Source organism: Ursus maritimus, unplaced genomic scaffold, assembly GCF_017311325.1.
Source record: "Ursus maritimus isolate PB19 unplaced genomic scaffold, ASM1731132v1 scaffold_9, whole genome shotgun sequence".
NCBI lineage: Eukaryota > Metazoa > Chordata > Mammalia > Carnivora > Ursidae > Ursus > Ursus maritimus.
In genome coordinates this window covers 49,797,756-49,816,556 of record NW_024427107.1, presented here as the reverse complement: position 1 = coordinate 49,816,556, position 18,801 = coordinate 49,797,756, and the positions used below count along the sequence as shown (strand labels likewise).

The 18,801-nt window shown below is 37.0% G+C and overlaps 1 protein-coding gene across 1 annotated transcript in view; it reads right to left on the bottom strand.

Moving 5' to 3' along the window:
* Positions 1 to 18,801, bottom strand: part of LOC121101654 (oxidation resistance protein 1-like) — a 485,929-nt gene that overhangs the window by 299,354 nt on the left and 167,774 nt on the right. Inside the window, exon 2 of the mRNA XM_040625572.1 lies at positions 12,573 to 12,674. The gene's annotated coding sequence lies outside the window, so the exon portion shown is untranslated. The remainder of the gene's footprint in view (positions 1 to 12,572; positions 12,675 to 18,801) is intronic.

The following is an 18,801-nucleotide window of genomic DNA, read 5'->3' as shown; positions in this document are numbered from 1 at the left end:
TTGGATCCTCCTTCCCCCAAACTACTGACCCAGACATCTCCCAAGTCCAATAAATACCCTAAAACTGTAGAATCTAAAATATTTTATTTATGGGAATGACGTGATCAAAGGGATTATGAAATGCCTTTGCTTTTATCAGATCAGCACGCTGGGGATAAGCCTAGAGAAGGCACACTAGGCTGGGAGGGGAGAAGTTTCGGCTTTGGCAATACATTATTTTATTCTTTAGAATCATAAGGGTCAGAGCTGGGCTCAGAGGAGAAAAGGCAAAGTTAAGACAGGTAAAGGAATCCTCATTTCATGTCATGCTCAACATGGCAGGGATTCCGAATAGACAGTATGATAGGAAATGGTGCAGGTACATTTGAATAGCATATCTATTTTGTTGTATCTATCAGAACCTTGGCATAAACCTTAGCAACTGGATAAGAGAGAAAACAGGTAGAGAAAAGGAGGAACTAACTCTCCAGTTCAATTGTCTAGAGGCTTTTTCAGAAGCAGTGGCCAAGGAAGAAGGAAGAAAGTTTTAACAAATAGGCTTGATCAGGTAGGCCTTTGGATTCTAGAAACAAAATTTAATGTTTTATCATTCATTCATTCACCCATTCATTCATTCAACAAATATTTTAAGCTCACCCCTTTACTCTTTCCCCTCTTGCTGTGCTCAGTCCTGTTTGCATAGATAAACTATGGACTATTTCTGCTGTAAGCTAGGAAGATACTTGTATGCATCTAATTATTCTCATGTATAGCATTCATTACCTCTTTGGCCTGGGTGAATCATATGCTCTATTGAGACATAGTTCTATTTTCTATTGCTACTGAGGCATTCAGACATGTACTAAATGAGATTATCTCCTCTACCATCTCTTTTCTCATTCTACAGGCTTTCCCTGAATATGTTCACCCACTCCTGGTCTTTAAACTACATTTCTACTTTGATGACTTTCATCTTGGTACGTTCAACCCGAACTTCTTTCCCATAATCAAGCCTTAAAACCAAGTTCTACGTGAACACGTATATCTGAAAATCTCACAGGCTTCTCATATTCTCCATCACCAACCAAAATGGATCTCATTTTGTCCTCTGCTGAACCCTTCTCAGGTAATCAGAATATAAAACATTTGTTGACTCATTTATTCTACCAAGTTTGGTGCTGGGTACTTTGAGTAATCAAATGATGCATATGCCACTGTCCCCTTAAGATCTTACTTCTTCGTGTTTCACCTTCTAATGAAAGAAGAGAGGGAAACAAGTCAGTGACGACGACGACGCTCTTGTCTTCTAAAATTCTGCATTCTTGGCCACATATTTAAAAGGGTATATATTTTAACAGTGTAAGTTTAAAAAAGAACACTTCTGCTTTCATTTCAATAGACGTGGCTGAAGTAAGGGATTGGGGCTATGCCAAAGAAAGTAAATGACTTAAAAGCCAAAATGGCATGATGAAGCAATGTTATTTTTATCAAGATGATTGGTCTGATTGGTGGTGACCTTGAAAGCTTTCATGAAGGTTTTAAAGTGACATGAATTAGGGAGACAAGATGGAGAAAGCAATGACTCATCTGTATTAAGTGAAAAAAAAAGTCTTAACAAGAGGAAAACTCAAGTGGACAAAAAATGAATTCATAAAAAAGACTTGGATCACATAATTCACTTTCAGAGAATCAGTCTACTTCTCATCTGAAAAAATCTTTCATGATGATATGATGTAAAGGTCTGTATTCTCTGTTATTTCTAAGTATAAAAAGTTCCTCTAGTCTAATTTCTTGATGAAGATGATTGACAGTAATGCCTAAATTATGATTTCTGTGAAATGTTTTTGTTCATATGGGTTAGTGATAATCATAATACCGACATACAGATAAAATACTTAATGTGGCTAAATAATCAGGAATAAGAAAAAGTGGGTGTTTATTATGTGGTCCCCAAGTCACAGATACTGTCCTTTAATTAAGCAGGTTGAAAATCTATAGGGAAGTGAGTCATGCTCACAAGCTTCTTCTGTACAAGGTAAATATTGATAAGTTCTGTAATACAAACAGAGCTATGGGAATTCAAATAAAGAGAGTTCATATATAACAGTGGTAACAAGGAGGTCTTCATGGAGGGGCACCTGGGTAGCTCAGTCGGTTAAGCATTTACCTTCAGCTCAGGTCATGATCCCAGTGTTCTGGGATTGAGCCTCACATCAGGGTCCCTGCTGAGGGAGAAACAGGGGCTGAGGGAGAAACTCTCCCTCTGCTTGCCACTGCCCCTGCTTGTGCTCTCTCTCTCTCTTTCTGTGCCAAATAAATAAATAAATAAATTTTAAAAATCTTAAAAAAAAAAAAAGGAGGTCTTCATGGAAAAGGAATCTCTTGAGCAGGGTCTGCCTGCTGGATCTTGTTGCTGGTCCATGGAGTGCAAAGTAGGATGCAGGAGAAAATCAGCATGAGGTGGATCGTATGCAATGGGAGTTGTGAGATAGCAAATTTCAACTTATTTCAAGGCTAGGTGATGAATCAGGGTCATGGTAGAAGAATAAAAGAAAGAACCAGAGAAATAAGTAGGGAGTATGGTAGTAAGGTAATTAAAGGAGCTCTAGATAAAAATAAAGGATAGGTATTTGTTGTGGCTTCTCATTGGATCCCTGTGTGGGTTTCCATCACTGAGTTGTGTTTATCTCCAAAAGTTCAAAGAGGATAGGCCAGAGATCTGTTTCAAACAGAGAGAAGGGTATCCATCAAACCTAAATTTGGATAAAGACATGACTGACTTGAGAAGCAATAACAGATCCAGTTTAATTGATGGTTAGCCTATGTATAGAGAAAGAGATATTCAGACAGGAACCTAGGAAGACAGTTGCATTTAGGTGTTGGAAGGAGGAAAAAGAAAAGAATCAAGCAGTGGTCAATTGTTGCAGATAAGTATACAAGAGATACACAAACAAAGAAAAGACCTTTGAAAGACCAGCTTCACTAGAGGAAAAGCTAAATTTCAAAGTGGGATCCCTTCCACTGGGGATACACATAAACATGGCAATTAATAATGCAACTCTAATTATGGTTACAACAGGAGCTGTTGCATTATTAATCCTTATTTTATTCTTGATAGTTTCAAAATACAGAAGGAATAGATTTTGCTGTTTACTACATTTATTTGCTTGAAAATGTTGACTTAGAAATTTACTATCTTGGACAAAATTACAGGTCATCCTTGCTCTGGAGCTCTCAGCCTGTTTGGAGTTAAACAAAATTGATATATGGGAGTAGAAAATAGAACCATGGGGGGAAATTTGCAAAGCTAGGACTAGAAACAGGAAGACAAATAAAGATGAGGTCCTTCAGCATCAATACTGTCTTTGTTATCTATAACTGCCTAACATAGCTCAAAACTTAGTGACTTAAAATAACCACCATTTTATTATTTCTCTTGATTCTGTGGGTTGCCTGGGCTCAGCTGGGTGCTTCTTTTGCTCTACATGAGTCTGGCTGGGAATTCAGTCATCTGAGTCTATTGGATACAATGTCTAAGATTTCTTATCCGTGTGGCTGGAAATTAATGCTAGCTCTCAGATGGGTGATTGCCTGGGGCTTTCAACTGGAATATTCACATATGGCCTTCAATGTATTTTGAGTGTCTTCTAGTATGGTAACTGGATACTGAGATAATGCGTCCCAGAACAAGCATCACAAAAGGGAGAAAGCAGAATCTGTCACCCTCTTAAAGGACAGGCCTGGAATGGCAGTGTCACCTCTACCACACTCTACTATTGAGCTATTACAGGTCGAGTTGGATTCAAACAGAAAAGAAACAAAAGCCACCTCTCAATGGGGAGAATGAGAAAGAATTTGCAGCTAATTTTAATATAGCAAGTGCAAGAGAATCAATTAGGTAGTTAGAAAAAAAACCAAGGCAGAAAGTTGTTGTGCTGTGAATTTTTTACTGTTTATATATATTATGTATGAGGGATTTCCTGAGATATCCAAAAGTGCGTGAAAACTTGCTTAGGTAAGTATCATTTCATGCCTAAACAAAATTTGGTCAGGAAAGGAAATGGGCACATACATAAAAGGGCCATCTTAGCAAGAGTAAACATGAGGCAGGGAAAAAAAAATTCTGTTTTTTCCCCACCACTAGAGGGAGGAAATCTCAGAACAAAGGCTGTCTCAGCAGAGACTGTGTATAATAGCTTGACTGAGTAGATTGGGGCTTGGAATTATTTTAAAATTTGCTGTCAAAGTGACTTTAATTGAGAAGTGAAACAGAATATTTGATGTGATTCTTATATATGTATTTCATTTCTAACTGTGGATTAATATTTTCTGCATGAAAGTAAGGCATTGCTATGGCAAAAGCACTGAAGAACATTATTCAAATGAAATGAAACCATGAATAGAATGTTCCACGTGGGAGTAAAAATAATTAACCATTAATAATGTCACCCTTTGCCTTTTGCATTTCATCATTAAAAATATTTCTAAGATTGAAAGTTAGAACAGGAAAAATTTTTTTAAATGAAAAGATCTACAAAACTGACTCATTAACATTTTAATCTTTGAAAACATCTTCAGTAGGACAGATCCAAATTCAAACTTAGAACAATAGAATCCTGAGGCCTTCAAATACTCAGGTGTGGGAATGAAGTCATATAGTACATTGGTTCAGCAAGTTATCATGTAATCTCCAAATTCAGTAAGGAATTGAACTTTTCTTTCTCCCTCCCTCCCTTCCTTCCTGCCTGCCTTCCTTTGCCTTCCTTCCTTAATTGAAACAAGTTTTTATTGTGTGCTACTATATTCCATGCACTGGGCTAGCCCTAGATGTATGCTGGTGGGTGGATAATAGAGACACGTTTCTTGACTTCATAGAGCTTTTAGTCTGTGTGATTCAGGCCACAGAATCTGCATACATTCTGAATATAAATGGATAATAACACAAATAATTATAATTAAAAATTTAATTAAACAGGTCAGGCCTAATTTCAAAGGAAATTGTGCAGGAACTCTTGAAGAATTAAATGATGTTTTTGCTTCCTTTTTTATCCTATCTCACATTTTGAACAACTTAGAATGTTATAATTGTGAAGACAGTGTTCTCTGTAGGGCGCCTAGACGGAATTTTTAAAAAAATTTGTCCTCTTTGTTGCATTTGGAATTCTTTTTTTTTTTTTTTTAAGATTTTATTTATTTATTCGACAGGATAGAGACAGCCAGCGAGAGAGGGAACACAAGCAGGGGGAGTGGGAGAGGAAGAAGGAGGCTCCCAGCGGAGGAGCCTGATGTGGGACTCGATCCCAGGACTCTGGGATCACGCCCTGAGCCGAAGGCAGACGCTTAACCGCTGTGCCACCCAGGTGCCCCTGCATTTGGAATTCTATCACCTCTTCAGCCTATCCTCTTCATTAGCTAGAGTGCTTGACACCACCTCAATTTACTTAAGTGCATTCCTGCCACTCTTTTTCCTCATGACTCCACTCATTCTCTCTAGAACTACAGAGCATTATCTGCTTATTTTTAATAATCCATCCATCTCATGGTCAAACCCATAGTTTTTCAGCGTAGTTAGTAAGAGAGAAGCGTTAGGAGCATCTTTAATTTGTCTGAATAGATGATTCTTGAATATTTAGCCCTCTCTGTGCTCTGATTTAAACATCACTGATTTTCCAGGTCCTAACGCAGATTAGGAGAGCACTAATATCTATGTCTTAGGGTTTTTTGGGAAAGAAACATGAATGGTTCTCCCAGAGCACTATTCCTCCGAAGATTCCTTGCATTTATCATCTCCCCAAACCCCACTCTCTTCAGTCATCAGACTTTGCCATTTGCAGTTATCCTTAATTTATATTTTCAGCATCCAAAGATCTTGCCTAGATTATCTATTTCTGTAAGGTTAGTAATTATGCTGATAGTTAAGTGTCCATTTCTAATATTATATGAATATTTAGCAGTAGCTTCTTGAAGACCAGATCACAGAAAAAATGTTTAGCTATTATGTATTAAATAAGGACAGGGGCTCATAAAGTATCTCCATGAAAATAGCTTTTAAAAATGTATCTTCAAGGGCCCGGTGTTGTGCAGGCCTACGCATACAGATGAAAACACAGATATACAGTGTAATAAATGACTGGAAGAATGAACCTGCTTTCAAAATGTGATTCTCAGCAGGTAAAATATAGAAAAATAGCATGAAATTGGAACCAATCACTGTTTGGCTCTTAATTTCATGACTTACATAAAGGTAACTTGATAAAGTTCTTATTTGAAGTCCTTATTTAATTTGCTAAAGCTCTTCTATATATACACTTATAAATGAAATGAAAAGAATATTCTTTCCTTTGGTTCACCAGTGCTATGATTTACTTGTTACCACTGAAGACTTCATTGACATCCATGTTTGAGAAAGGATTGATTGTTTAATAAGAACCAAGGCTGCTTTTGACTACCTGGCAAGATATATGTGGAAAGATTACAGTTCAGATCATTTTCTCTGATTGTGAGAGAGTTAATTTTCTTAGAAGATAATGCTGAAGACAATCTTTGGTACAATTTAATTTAACCTCTTTATTTTACTAGATTTAAAAAAGGAAATGAGGGCTTAAGTAATTAGGTGACTTATCCAAGTTCACCCAGCTTTATCGGAGTCATGTGGCAGATTTAAAGTAGGCTATAAGCACTATGAAGTAGGAAGTATGCCTTTTTTACTCACTATTGAATATATAGTGCCCGCCATATTGACTGGTATAGCAAAAATATTTAATATGTATATGTTGGATGAATGAAATAATAAAGAATTTGTGATATCAATCTTTTTATACTTTTCCAAAGTTACTAAGTCTATGCAGTCTCTTTAACCTCAAATATATGCATTTATACTTCTCTGATTAATTAATTATTATAACTAAGGTTATTGTTCTTTAGCAAAATGGTGGAATAAAGGAACCATGGCCAACACCTACAGACTATTCAGACCATAGAAGCCAAATTAGGTGAGAACCCTCAGGAGAAGGTGGAAACCATTCTGTCTGCTTCTGAGAATCCAGCTGTCATTAGCACATGAGTGATGGGTGGGAAGGCAGTCCTACAGAAAGCGGGTTTTGAAAGTATTTTGCTTGGTATTGTGTAGAACATGATACAAAGGATGTTTGGTACTAGATGATAGGGTAAAGGCCACAAACCCAAGGTATCAGCTGGCTATTCGGCTCTCTGGTCACTGGTCTGGGGTTCAGGGTCAAGATTCATCTCTAAAAAGCCATGGAAGTTCTTGTGATTATCACAGAAGAAAGGATATTGCAATTCTTACTTCAACCATTAGCTTACCAAACCAGGGCTAAGCATTGTCTGACCCAAACAGGGATTGAACTACCGGAAAAAATGATGAAGTTATTGTTCCTGAACAAACTAAATGTGAAAACTAAAATTATAAGTAGGTTAAAGTTTTCACAAAAACTTTGGGCTCCGTTGGAACATTATCCTTTTTTGGTAGCATTTTCAACAGAACATGTTCACAGGAAGGAGCCGAGGTGTTACCCTTAGCATAATGTAATATTCAGTAAGTAGGAGCAGATAAAAACTGGCAGATTGATGACCAGCATTACTGTTTCCAGTCTCCTTTTATTCCTGTAATTTATAGTCAAGGGTCCTAGTCAGATACCTTAAAAAATTCAAAAATTTCTTATTTCTGTCATACATAAATTTGCAAAAAAGTTTTTAAGACTAGAATCTTGCGACAAAATTCTTTGACAAAATGAGAATGTTCCAAAGGAACTTCTGTACACATATTATAAAATTTAATGCTTATGCGAAGATGAATTAATTTAAAACTATTAATGTATTGTTGTGCAAGACAGACAATAAAAAAATTGGATTGTAGATCCTTACTAATTTTAGAATAAAAATAAGCTCAGACACGTAAACCAAGACGTCAATTGAAGGGCAACAGGTCAAATAACTAAACAGATTTTCCATTTTATTTTGTTGGAAACTTGGGGTCTTAACAGTAAATCTCATGGACGGGGATTATATCTTTGAAATGGATTCATACAGAGCTAGTACAACACACTATTAATACTGCACTTTACTAATTAATGCTGATTGTTGATGAGGTAAATGGCAGTAGTTCATCTAATATGATCTAATAAGATGCCCTTGAAAAGGAGAAAACTGTAACTAACAGAAATCCAAGATAACTTATGACAAAATACCAACATCCTTGTTCCCTGATTTTCTGGCCATTACTATCTGACAGTTTAAGCAACTTGAATGATACGATTTTTTTTTAAAGATTTTATTTATTTATTTATTTATTCGACAGAGAGGGAGACAGCCAGCGAGAGAGGGAACACAAGCAGGGGGAGCGGGAGAGGAAGAAGCAGGCTCATAGTGAAGGAGCCTGATGTGGGGCTCGATCCCAGAGCACCGGGATCAGGCCCTGAGCCGAAGGCAGACGCTTAACGACTGCGCCACCCAGGCGCCCCTGAATGATACGATTTATCTACTTACTTTTCCACTCCACTTTGCTGCTATAGGCCTAGAATCACAGCTGTAGGCAGGGGCAAGAGTTTTCAGGTTAGCAGCATAGGAAGAAACAGAAAGGTATAGACTTACCTGCCCCTTGCCTTCGAACTCTGTAGCTTCACAGATACCCCCATTATCCCCACCTTGGGCTTAGATTCAAACAGGGTTCAGAGACTATTTCTTTACATGTTGTAAAGGAACTCTAGCTTAGTATTTCTGTGGGTAAGAATCAAATCAGCCTCAGAGCTGGGTCTGCTCTGAGACTATCCCCAGCTCCAGAACCTAAGCCTTTCCTGTAGTCTTTGTGAATAAGCCCCCACTTATGCAGCAGTTCCAAAGATATTAGTTCCTGTGGGATATCTGCTCATGGAATAGCAGTCAGGGCCAAGAGACATTCACAAGAACTATGATCTAAGGTGGGGATCATTTTAAGATTTTAAGGAATAAGATGATATTCCAGGTGGTAGAGCTGGACATGATTCTGTCTGGGCTGAATCACCAGCATATTTTATTCAATACTGAGTGTCCTGCCTGAGTACTGAAAAGGATCTTCTTTGGGGTGCCTGGGTGGCACAGCAGTTAAGCGTCTGCCTTCGGCTCAGGGCGTGATCCCGGTGTTATGGGATCGAGCCCCACATCAGGCTCCTCTGCTATGAGCCTGCTTCTTCCTCTCCCACTCCCCCTGCTTGTGTTCCCTCTCTCGCTGGCTGTCTCTATCTCTGTCAAATAAATAAATAAAATCTTAAAAAAAAAAAAAAAAAAGAAAAGGATCTTCTTTAATCCCTCCTGTGGTGAGAGGAATATAAACAGGGTATGAGAGGGGACCAAGTTATCTCAGTAGTGAGGATAGGAGAAAGGAGCTGGGAGGGTAGCCAAACAGGCACTAATATACTTGATACAATGTGTATTTTCAATTACTTGTTGGGCTGTAAAGTGGCAAAAAGTTTGGGAAAAATATTACTATTATGCACCTAAGCTAAATAAGTCAGCTAAACATCAGTAAATGATTGAACATGAAGCAGACCCAACATGTCATGTTTTTAAAAGACTGCATAGCAATTAGGCATAGCCCGCTAGCCAGCAAGCAAGGGCATAGTTCTTAGAGATCATTTTGACTGTGATTTCTAGAGGAGACTGCTTATGGACATGTGCATGAGCAATGCCCAAATGATGGAAATTTTTCATCTGAAAAGAGAGATTTTTGTTTAGAAAAACTCTGAATACTGGAACCTCTTATATCTGAGTCTTTTTGGTCCTAGACCCCTGCAGCTCTGCCTATCAAATTCTGCACACTGTATTTCTGGCCTGCTTACTTCCCAGGCCATTCTTTTTCATATTACATGTACAGGTTTTCAGTAACACAGAGATTCCCCACAGGTGGTTATAGTAAATGTTAAGTAACAAAACAGTCTGAGGTCAAACTCACTTAGGAAATGCTGGGCAGAATAAAGTTGAACAATTTTCTTTATTGTAGGATTTTGCAGAGACACAAAGACGCTAATAGCTGTTCATCTCTGAGAAGAATTGGAATGTTGAATTTTTATCTGAAAAACAGACCCTCTTCTATGTTCTCTCGCCCACGAGGAGCTCTGGAAACTATTTTGTAGTTGAGCACATTTTGGGAAAAGCTGCCGTGGAACCCAAAGGAAAAAGCTTAAATAGGACTTTATCCTTTCAAGCTGATTCCTCCTTTGCTGCTCTAAAAATCAGGAGGAAAGAGCTCTTGTAAGTCAGATTCATTGAGATAGGCAAAAAGCAGACCTTTCTTAGAGTTTTAACTTTGCATTCCCTGTTCCTTTGGCCCCGATTCTTTTGCTTTGAGGCATGAATTTTACTTTCCTAAGATAGAAAAGTTGTTGTAATCAGTGAAGCACAATCATGGGTCTGAAAGGCATATTTTAAGATACTATTTGTATCATAGACATGACAATTATATGCTCAAATCGACTGGAGACATTTTTATAAAAAACAACCCTAGCCAAGGTAATATTACTAGATGTTTGACATATTTATTTTAGTTACTAAAAGTACATAAAGTAATATGTGCAGTAAATAACAACCGGGAGATTGAAGTATATGACATGAGCTATACATTAATGTTAACTAGTCCTCGAGGGAAGAAATGGCATGCCTGTTTATAAACTAGTATAATGCAGCATGTGAGAAAATTATAGGGGATTTTTATAGAATTCATAATCAAACTTTCCACTTTAGTTATTGTTATATTATCCTCTAATCTTGATTTGTTTTGAAAATCTCCTTATTTTATTTTTTTGGTCAATGACAATAGTAATTAAGATTTAATAGAGCTTTACATATTCCAAGGTACAGTAATCTTAGTTACTTCCCAAACTCTACGAGGTATGTATAATTATTAATTCCCTTTCAGAGATGAAGAGGGTAAGTAAATAGCTCTGTTGTAACCAACTATAAATAAGTCTTAGAGCCAAGATACGGATCTACTTGTTTTTTTGTCAGAGAGAGAGAGAGAGAGAGTGAGCACAAGCAGGGGGAGTGGCAGGCAGGGGGAGATGCGGGCTCCCTGGTGAGCAAGAAGCCCAATGCAGGATTCAATCCCAGGACCCTGTGATAATGACCTGAGCTGAAGGCAGACGCTTAATCTACTGAGTCACCCAGGCGTCCCTGTATCCACTTCTTAGAACACCAAATCCCAAAGTCCAAGTGCCATCACCTATGCTATTTGAATAGGTTTATCACTCAATATCTATATTTAATGTATGTAATGATTATATATGTAGTACTTTGAATCTTCATCTAAAAATAAGTGGGCAAGGCACCCAATTATATGATTGGCAATCACGTTTCAATTAGGTCAATAGTAAATCTTTCAGATTGTGTCTATTTTAAATTTCTTCCTCCTTATTCCTCTTGGTTTACTGACTTTTTCCCCATTTCAGTGCACCAGAGAAAAGGCAGTGAACATTCCACAGGAGATGATATAGAAGGTATTCATCTAAGCTGCTCATAGAATCTGCTGGATAACTTCACAGCATACCAATGTTACATACTGGGTTGTCCAACATTCCAGAGAGTGCAGGGAGAACCTGACACATACTTCTAGAGCAAATGCCAGAAAATCCCCAGGTATGCAAAGGTGCCACTCACCTGGATAAATAAACCATTTTGTTGTATATCTGGTCGCCGGTTGTTTCTATCCTTCTTTAAAAGGGTCACACTTAACCCTGCAAGCCCATTGTTAGGGCACCTATAAGTCCATTAGCGACTATTCTGAAATGAGGTGTTGATACAAGGATATTGGGATCACCACAGTTGACCCACAGCACATGGCTAGATATTAAAGATACGTTTTGGTTTATTTCAAGCAAACTACCACTGCTGTGTTTTCTTCTTTACCACACATCCTTTTCCAAAGTTTTTCAGGGGTCCCCATGAGAGGGGTGAGGCAGAAGATATTATTTCTTCCCATTCTGACTAGAGATTTTATCATCTGCCCTTCCTCCTTCCCCCACTGTTGTCATAAAGACAACATAAACAAGATGATGCTTTTCTTCCTAAAAATCTCCTCTGTCAATGACAACATACTCTATAGTTGTTATTAGATCATAAATATACAATTATTTTGAAATATTTCAAATGGGCTCAAACTTACTAGGCCCACTTGCATCTACTAATCACAATATTTTTTAAGAGCTGTATATAATTTCCCGCCTACTGTAAATTCATTCTGAATACCTCACACACAGATACCTAAGGAAAAATAACATACATTAGATGCTCTCCAGGATTTATTAATTTTCATTAGATTTATTCTGACTCTTTATAGGACAAAGGCACAGGCACCATAGTTTATTTCCATACTTATCTCTAAGTATAAATTTCACTAATTTAAAAGATATCTTTATCAAGTGGCAAATAATGTCATGGATGGAAAAGCTGAGCCGAGAGGGATTAAGGTTAGCATAAAACCACAAAACTTGAAAAGGTAGGTAGAAACTGAACTTTTATACTTTTATATCCTTGTTCTGCTTTTGATGTTCTGATATTTTACAGAATATGGGAAACATGGTAAGAAAAATGAAGAATAGACTTACATTTAGGAGCCTTGAACTTGAATCCCAGCTCTGCCAGTTCCTAGCTGTGTCAGCTTGGCAAGTTGTATGTCCTCTCTGGGCTTGGGTTTCATTATCTGTACGCTGGAGAGAATACAATCAATGTAGAGAGTTTGTAGAAGGATTAAGTGAGAGAGTGTACGTGAATGCACCTGGCATTGGTAAGTGCCCACTAAACTGCTAAGCAGTACTGGTAGATTTCCAATAAGCAGTTACACTGAGGGAAAAGGATACTATCTGCTTCATTTATATATCTGCTATCGAGGTAGGAGGCATTTTTACTTTAAGACAAGACTGACATGGATCCAACGAAAGTAATACTCCAGTGTATAGAATCCTATGGTGTAAAACTATGCCCCATAAGGTTAGTGAAGTGGAAACTAGTAGAAAATTTAAAGTTCATGTCTCAGAGAACTGTTTCCCCCTAATTATCTACTGTGCCTTTTCAGACCCCACTAACTCATCCACTAGCTGTCTCTGCAGAAGCCTGGACTCAAGGTCAACTGATATGGTTATAGCCTAAGAACAAGCAAGGCTCTGTATTCCTTACCTGACATAAGAAATCCAAGACCCTCTCTGTTTATACCAGCTCTCAGAGCATGTCCTTAGACCCTTCTCCTTCTCCTAAAATAACCTCCTGATGTCGGGGGCTAATTTTTGCCTCATTCTGATGTTAAATCTCCACCCCAAAATCAAGATGGGATGTATACTCTCTCTCTCTCTCTCTCTCTCTATATATATATATATATATATATATGTATGTATGTATATGTATGTATTTGCTCAATGCACGTGTTCTATTTTTTCTCATGAATAGTAAGTTTTCCTGCCCCTTTCATCAATATGTATATAATCTCCTACCCTGAACTTCCCCTTTAAAAGACCTGCTCCTTAACTCAGAACCTGGGAGATGGTCTTTAGACATCAGCCCACCATCTCCCCAGGTTGCCAGCCTCCTGAGTAAAGCAACCTCTCCTTTCCAACCAACACTTATCTCATGAGTATTAGCTCTCAAACAGCTATCAGCTGAACTTGCGTCTCAGTAACAGTGTGAACAAGAAGAAAATATCTGTGCTAACAACTTGTTTTAATGTAGAGAAAATTGTCTGAACAATGCCTTTCAGGAAATGAGGCCAGTGCACTGAGCAATTTAATTATATCCTCAAATAAGGAAGAGGGAAAGGGGTAATGAGGAAAACTCACAAAAACTCTAGGAGAAGGGGTACTTTTTGTGTAAGGGAGAGAAACTGATAGAAGCTGGACCACAGGATGGAATTGAGAATAGGGAAGACTGGCCCCAAAGACAGAATTCAAAAGGCAAAATCCTAGACAATAATATCAGAAACGACTGCTGTATCAGAGCAGAGCAGACTCCAAGGCATTCCACTGTCTTCACTGGGAACCTGTGGTGAGCTTCTAGTCTGCACATGCCCCCGCTGTTAGAGTTCTCATTACAAGGGAATGGCCTTGACTCAGGGGGTTTTATGTTGAGGTTTTACTGATGGTACTGTGGCGAAAAGGTGTACAGAGAATGTGAAAAACTGGTTCAGAAATATGGTCGGATTCCAGAGCAGGAGCAGATGAGAAGTAGAAATAATTAATTCAGATAATTCATGTTCTCATCATTCAGCAAAACACTCTTCTTCAGAGATTTGATAACAAAAGTATCTAATTTTATTTCTACTGTGGAATTAACACTACTCATCTCAGGCTTGCCCTGGTGACATTTGTAACGCGAAAGTACAATAGTTCTCCTGGGCCAAAAATTGGTGAGCAAGGGATTGTTGATTCTGAGTCCTTCTTCAGAGAGAAAACAATGAGAGATTGATACCAATGAGACTGACATCATTGTAACGTGGCATCACACTGTCGTGGCGAATAAACCTCATTGATGTTACATTGTACTTGAAGTTTTAAGATGTAACCACAGAAAATTAGGAAAGTCTAATCTGCTATTAAATCTTTAATAAGATCATGTATGGCTTCCTTTTCCTTTCATGCTATATTTTAAAGCCAAATTCAAATTATGAAGAAGTTGGAAAAACAACCCAAAATCCTATTCCCTTAAATAAATTTTATTTTAGGCAGGCATTTGCACAGTTCTGCAGCATAACCAACAATTTATATAATCTCTTGTGAGTCACCAAGGGAAGCTGGCATGATTGACCTAAATGCTTTTGATGTGCAACAACGGAGGCTAGGGAAGTAATGGAAATGCATGTGGAACCCCATGGTGATGTTTACTACTTTGGGAAGATTCTCTCCCAGGTCTCCTCTACAAGACTCACTCGACACCACATTGATTACATAAATCACTATTAATTAAGGTTAGGCTTGAATCCCATTTTTCTCTGTTTTCTTCATTTTTATGTTTAGGGGTGCATTTATTAAAATGATAAAGCAATGATGTGACAAGCTATAAAGAAAGGAATAGAATATAATAAAAAATCACCTTATTTAAGGTGTCTTCTTACAAGAATTTTTTTTTTTTTTGGTCTTCTCATTATTGCTTTTTGGTCCAAGGGGATGTCAGGTTTTTTAAGGATGAATAAAGTCCCTTAATCTGACAATTTGCAGGAGTCTTGGGGATTATCAATTAGGAAATACTTGCTACAAAAAAGATGAAGTTTTAAAATCGTGATGGATTTCCAAAAAAGTTACAAGAGTTGTAAATGTTTTTTAAAAATAATTTAAACAATTCTGAGGTATCCACAGTAAGAAGTGAGAATCTCGTCCTTAATCTCCTCTTCTCTCTTGAGAGTGTGGTATGGATTCTTCAGGAAGTTTTCTCAGTGTTAATCCAACCATATATAGTAGCTTTGTTGTTGTTACCAAACTAAAATAGATTCAGACTATGTATTCATTTCTTCCCAGAAGAACATAAGCTTTGAAATTGTTCCTTGTTAGAATAGAAATATCTCATTCTTTTTAATGACTACAAAATATTCTGTAATATAAATCATAATTCACTTAATTTGTCCTCTCTTGATGACCACTTATATTCTCCAATTTTCTATCTTTTTTCTTTTTTCAGAAATAAACATTTTTACATATGTGCATAAATAGTACTGAAAATATTTCTGTATGATAGATTCCTAGCTGTGAATTTATTTAATAAAAGGATTATTTTTAATTTCATTAATTGTGCCCCAAAAGATGGTGCTGATTTGCTTTCTTACCCCAGTGTATGAGAACACCTCTTTCCTCACATGCTTGCTTACCCTGGGTGATATCATTGTTCTTAATTTGTGATAGTTTAATAGATGACAAATGATGTATCATTCCTATTTTTAATTGCCACAAAAGAAACATCAATGCTTTTCTCTTTGCTTTATTCACTTATCCCTTCTCTTGATCCGTTCTCTAGATAGAATCATTTTATACACACATATTTTAAAACCTTGCTATATTCCCACTGGATGTATTATTATAGAATTGCAGCAATTCAGAATGACAGAGAACTCATGATCTTCTGAGGCAACCTGTTTCATCTTTCAATGGTTCTGCACTGTATGAAATTTTTTCTAAGGAGCCAGAAGCTCTCTCCCTGTTGTTTTCATCCATGATATAGCTCATGAACTTTTAATACGAGATCTAACAGTAGGTGGTTCCCTCTTGCCCTAGCAATTTCTCCTTGGAAGGGGGTACTTTTCCTAATTCTGCTTTGCATATCTATTAATTAGCTCAGATTAATTGCTAAATAGAAGCCTTGCTTTCATTCTCTGGGACACTTCAAATATCTCAGATTAGATGTTTATTTTCTTCTTGGGCAACCAATGGTTATGAGCTGTCTCCAATTCTATGCCTCCAATCATTCCTACTGTTTGTGACTTGAGACACTTCAGCATCAATGTATACATTTTCTGAGATCAAGAGAATAAATACGGCACTCATAGAAAGCCATATACTCTCTTCTAAATGATACCAGTTACAGTTAGATTGGCTACTTGGGGAGTGGATAAAAATTAACTAGACTGGTTAGGTTATGGAAGATCAAAGGGAATAACATGAAAAATTCAATTCTCAGGTTTGGTCTAGACTAGGAAATAGACTTTTTGTTTTCTTTTTCTTTTTTTGGCATTTCAACTCTCTGCATTTATGTTTTCTTATTTCATATATTTAAAATAAGAAATATTTTTATCTGGGTTGTCACTGCTTCTTGTTTTTCTTTCTTCTTCTTCTTTTTTATTTTTCCAAATTGAAATTGGATTATTTAAGATACACATATTTCAGTCTCTATTCCTGGAGTCAGGGAAGGAGGCCTTCCTCTCACTTGGGAATGAAGTGGGAAGGGGAAGTGGGTGGTCCTAGCTCTTTTTTTCTTTTCTGAAAAGCAACTTTTGTCAACCAGCTTCAGGGCACCGAACTTGATAACTGTAGATGTGAAAGTGTTTCCTTTTTCTGTTGTTTACTTATGGCATATTCTAGGTGAGTGTATTATTATGAAACTTTTAGTGTTGGGTGAAAGTTTCAGATTTTTGTCTATTTTTTTTCTTTTTTTTCAAATTTCATAGCTACATAAAGGGAATCAGGTGGTTTGGAAAGCAAGCTTCTGGGGAAAATTTTAAATTAATTCAGTACTTCCAAGTTGCTTTCCGACTGTGTTTGGATCTATCTGTAGAAAGGCTGCTTAAATAGGAGAACAGGTGGCAAAGTTATTGAGATATAATGAAGTTTTTTTTTTTTAACTATTTTAGGTTTTCTCCTAAAGAAAGTAGGACTGGATTCCATGTCTACTGAAAAATCTTTTTACATGCATAATAGCAAGGTTCATAAACTCAAATAGAAAAGAGCTTTATTTAAGCTTATCACTCTTAGAAACGCCTTCAAAAATAACCATTAAAAAAAAAAGAAGAACCTTACACTTGTATGTGGTGGCTAGTACTATGGATCTGTGAGAAAGTTTCAAGCAAAATTCAATACAAACTGTAATTATAGGCAGTTTTGGAGATAGAGATACATAGATAAATATTTAAGCTCCATCACTTATTGACTATGTGACTTTGGAGAAGTCATTAGATTGACTCTCAGCCTCACTTCCCTTATCTTTAAGTTGGAGATAAGGATAGTACTTCCAACATGAAATTTTCTAGGATTTGTGAGAATTACACGGCATGGCTACAAAGACAAATGAAATAAGTGATTTAAAAATAATAATTCTGATCAAGTTATATCACTTCTTAAAACATTCCAAAGATTTCCAATTATAACTAGATTAAAATTCAGATACTTTATCTCAGCTTGCAAGGTCCTATGTGATTTGGACCAAAGATAGTTTTCCAGTTTTTTCTTTTATGTTTGTTCATGTTTCTTTTAGTCCAGACATGCAGGCATTTTAATTTTTTTCCCTGACAGTTTCTTAAACATTAAAAAAAAATGTGTTTCTACCTTAGAATCTCTGAATTTACTATTCTGTCTTTCTGGAATGCTTTTTTCAGAAATATTCCAGAACTGACTGCATTCAGGAAATGACTTAAATTTTGTCTCCTCAGAGAGTTTTTCCCACCTATTTAAAATAGTACCTGTACTTCCAAGTAGGAGGATAGCAGCATGTGCCAGAAGCATCTGTAGTACTAAGTGAAAGCAGCTGCCAACCCAAGATTCCATATCCAGTGAAAATAGTTCTCAGAAAGGAAGGTCAAAGTGGTACATGCTTTCAGACAAGCTAAACCAACTAATTTGTCACCAGAAGGCTTGCATTAGAAACAGTACAAAACTTATAAAAAGCAATATTCTGAAGAGAAATTGTTAATCGGAAGGAAAATCATTTCAGACAGAAAAACAGAAATTCGAAAAGTGTGTATTTGTGTATAAATATAAATGAATATTGACTATATAAAACATTAATTGAAATGTCTTGGGGGGAGCGCCTAGGTGGCTTGGTTGGTTGAGCATCGGACTCTTGATTTCAGCTCAGGTCGTGATCTCAGGGTGGGGAGGTCCAGCCCCAGGATGGGCTCCCTGCTCAGCAGGGAGTCTCCTTTAGATTCTCTCCCTCTACCCCTCCCCCACCCCTCCCTCTCTCTCTAAAAAAAGAAATGTTTTGTAAACTTTGTGTATAACAAAATATGTACAACAAAAAAAGCATGTACAACAAACATGCATATGCGATAATACAGAAGCTACAGCAGGGTGTAAATGTTTTTTAAAAGTTTTCAGTTTCTTCAAAATACACTATATAATTAAAAGGAAAAAATAACAATTCCATAAT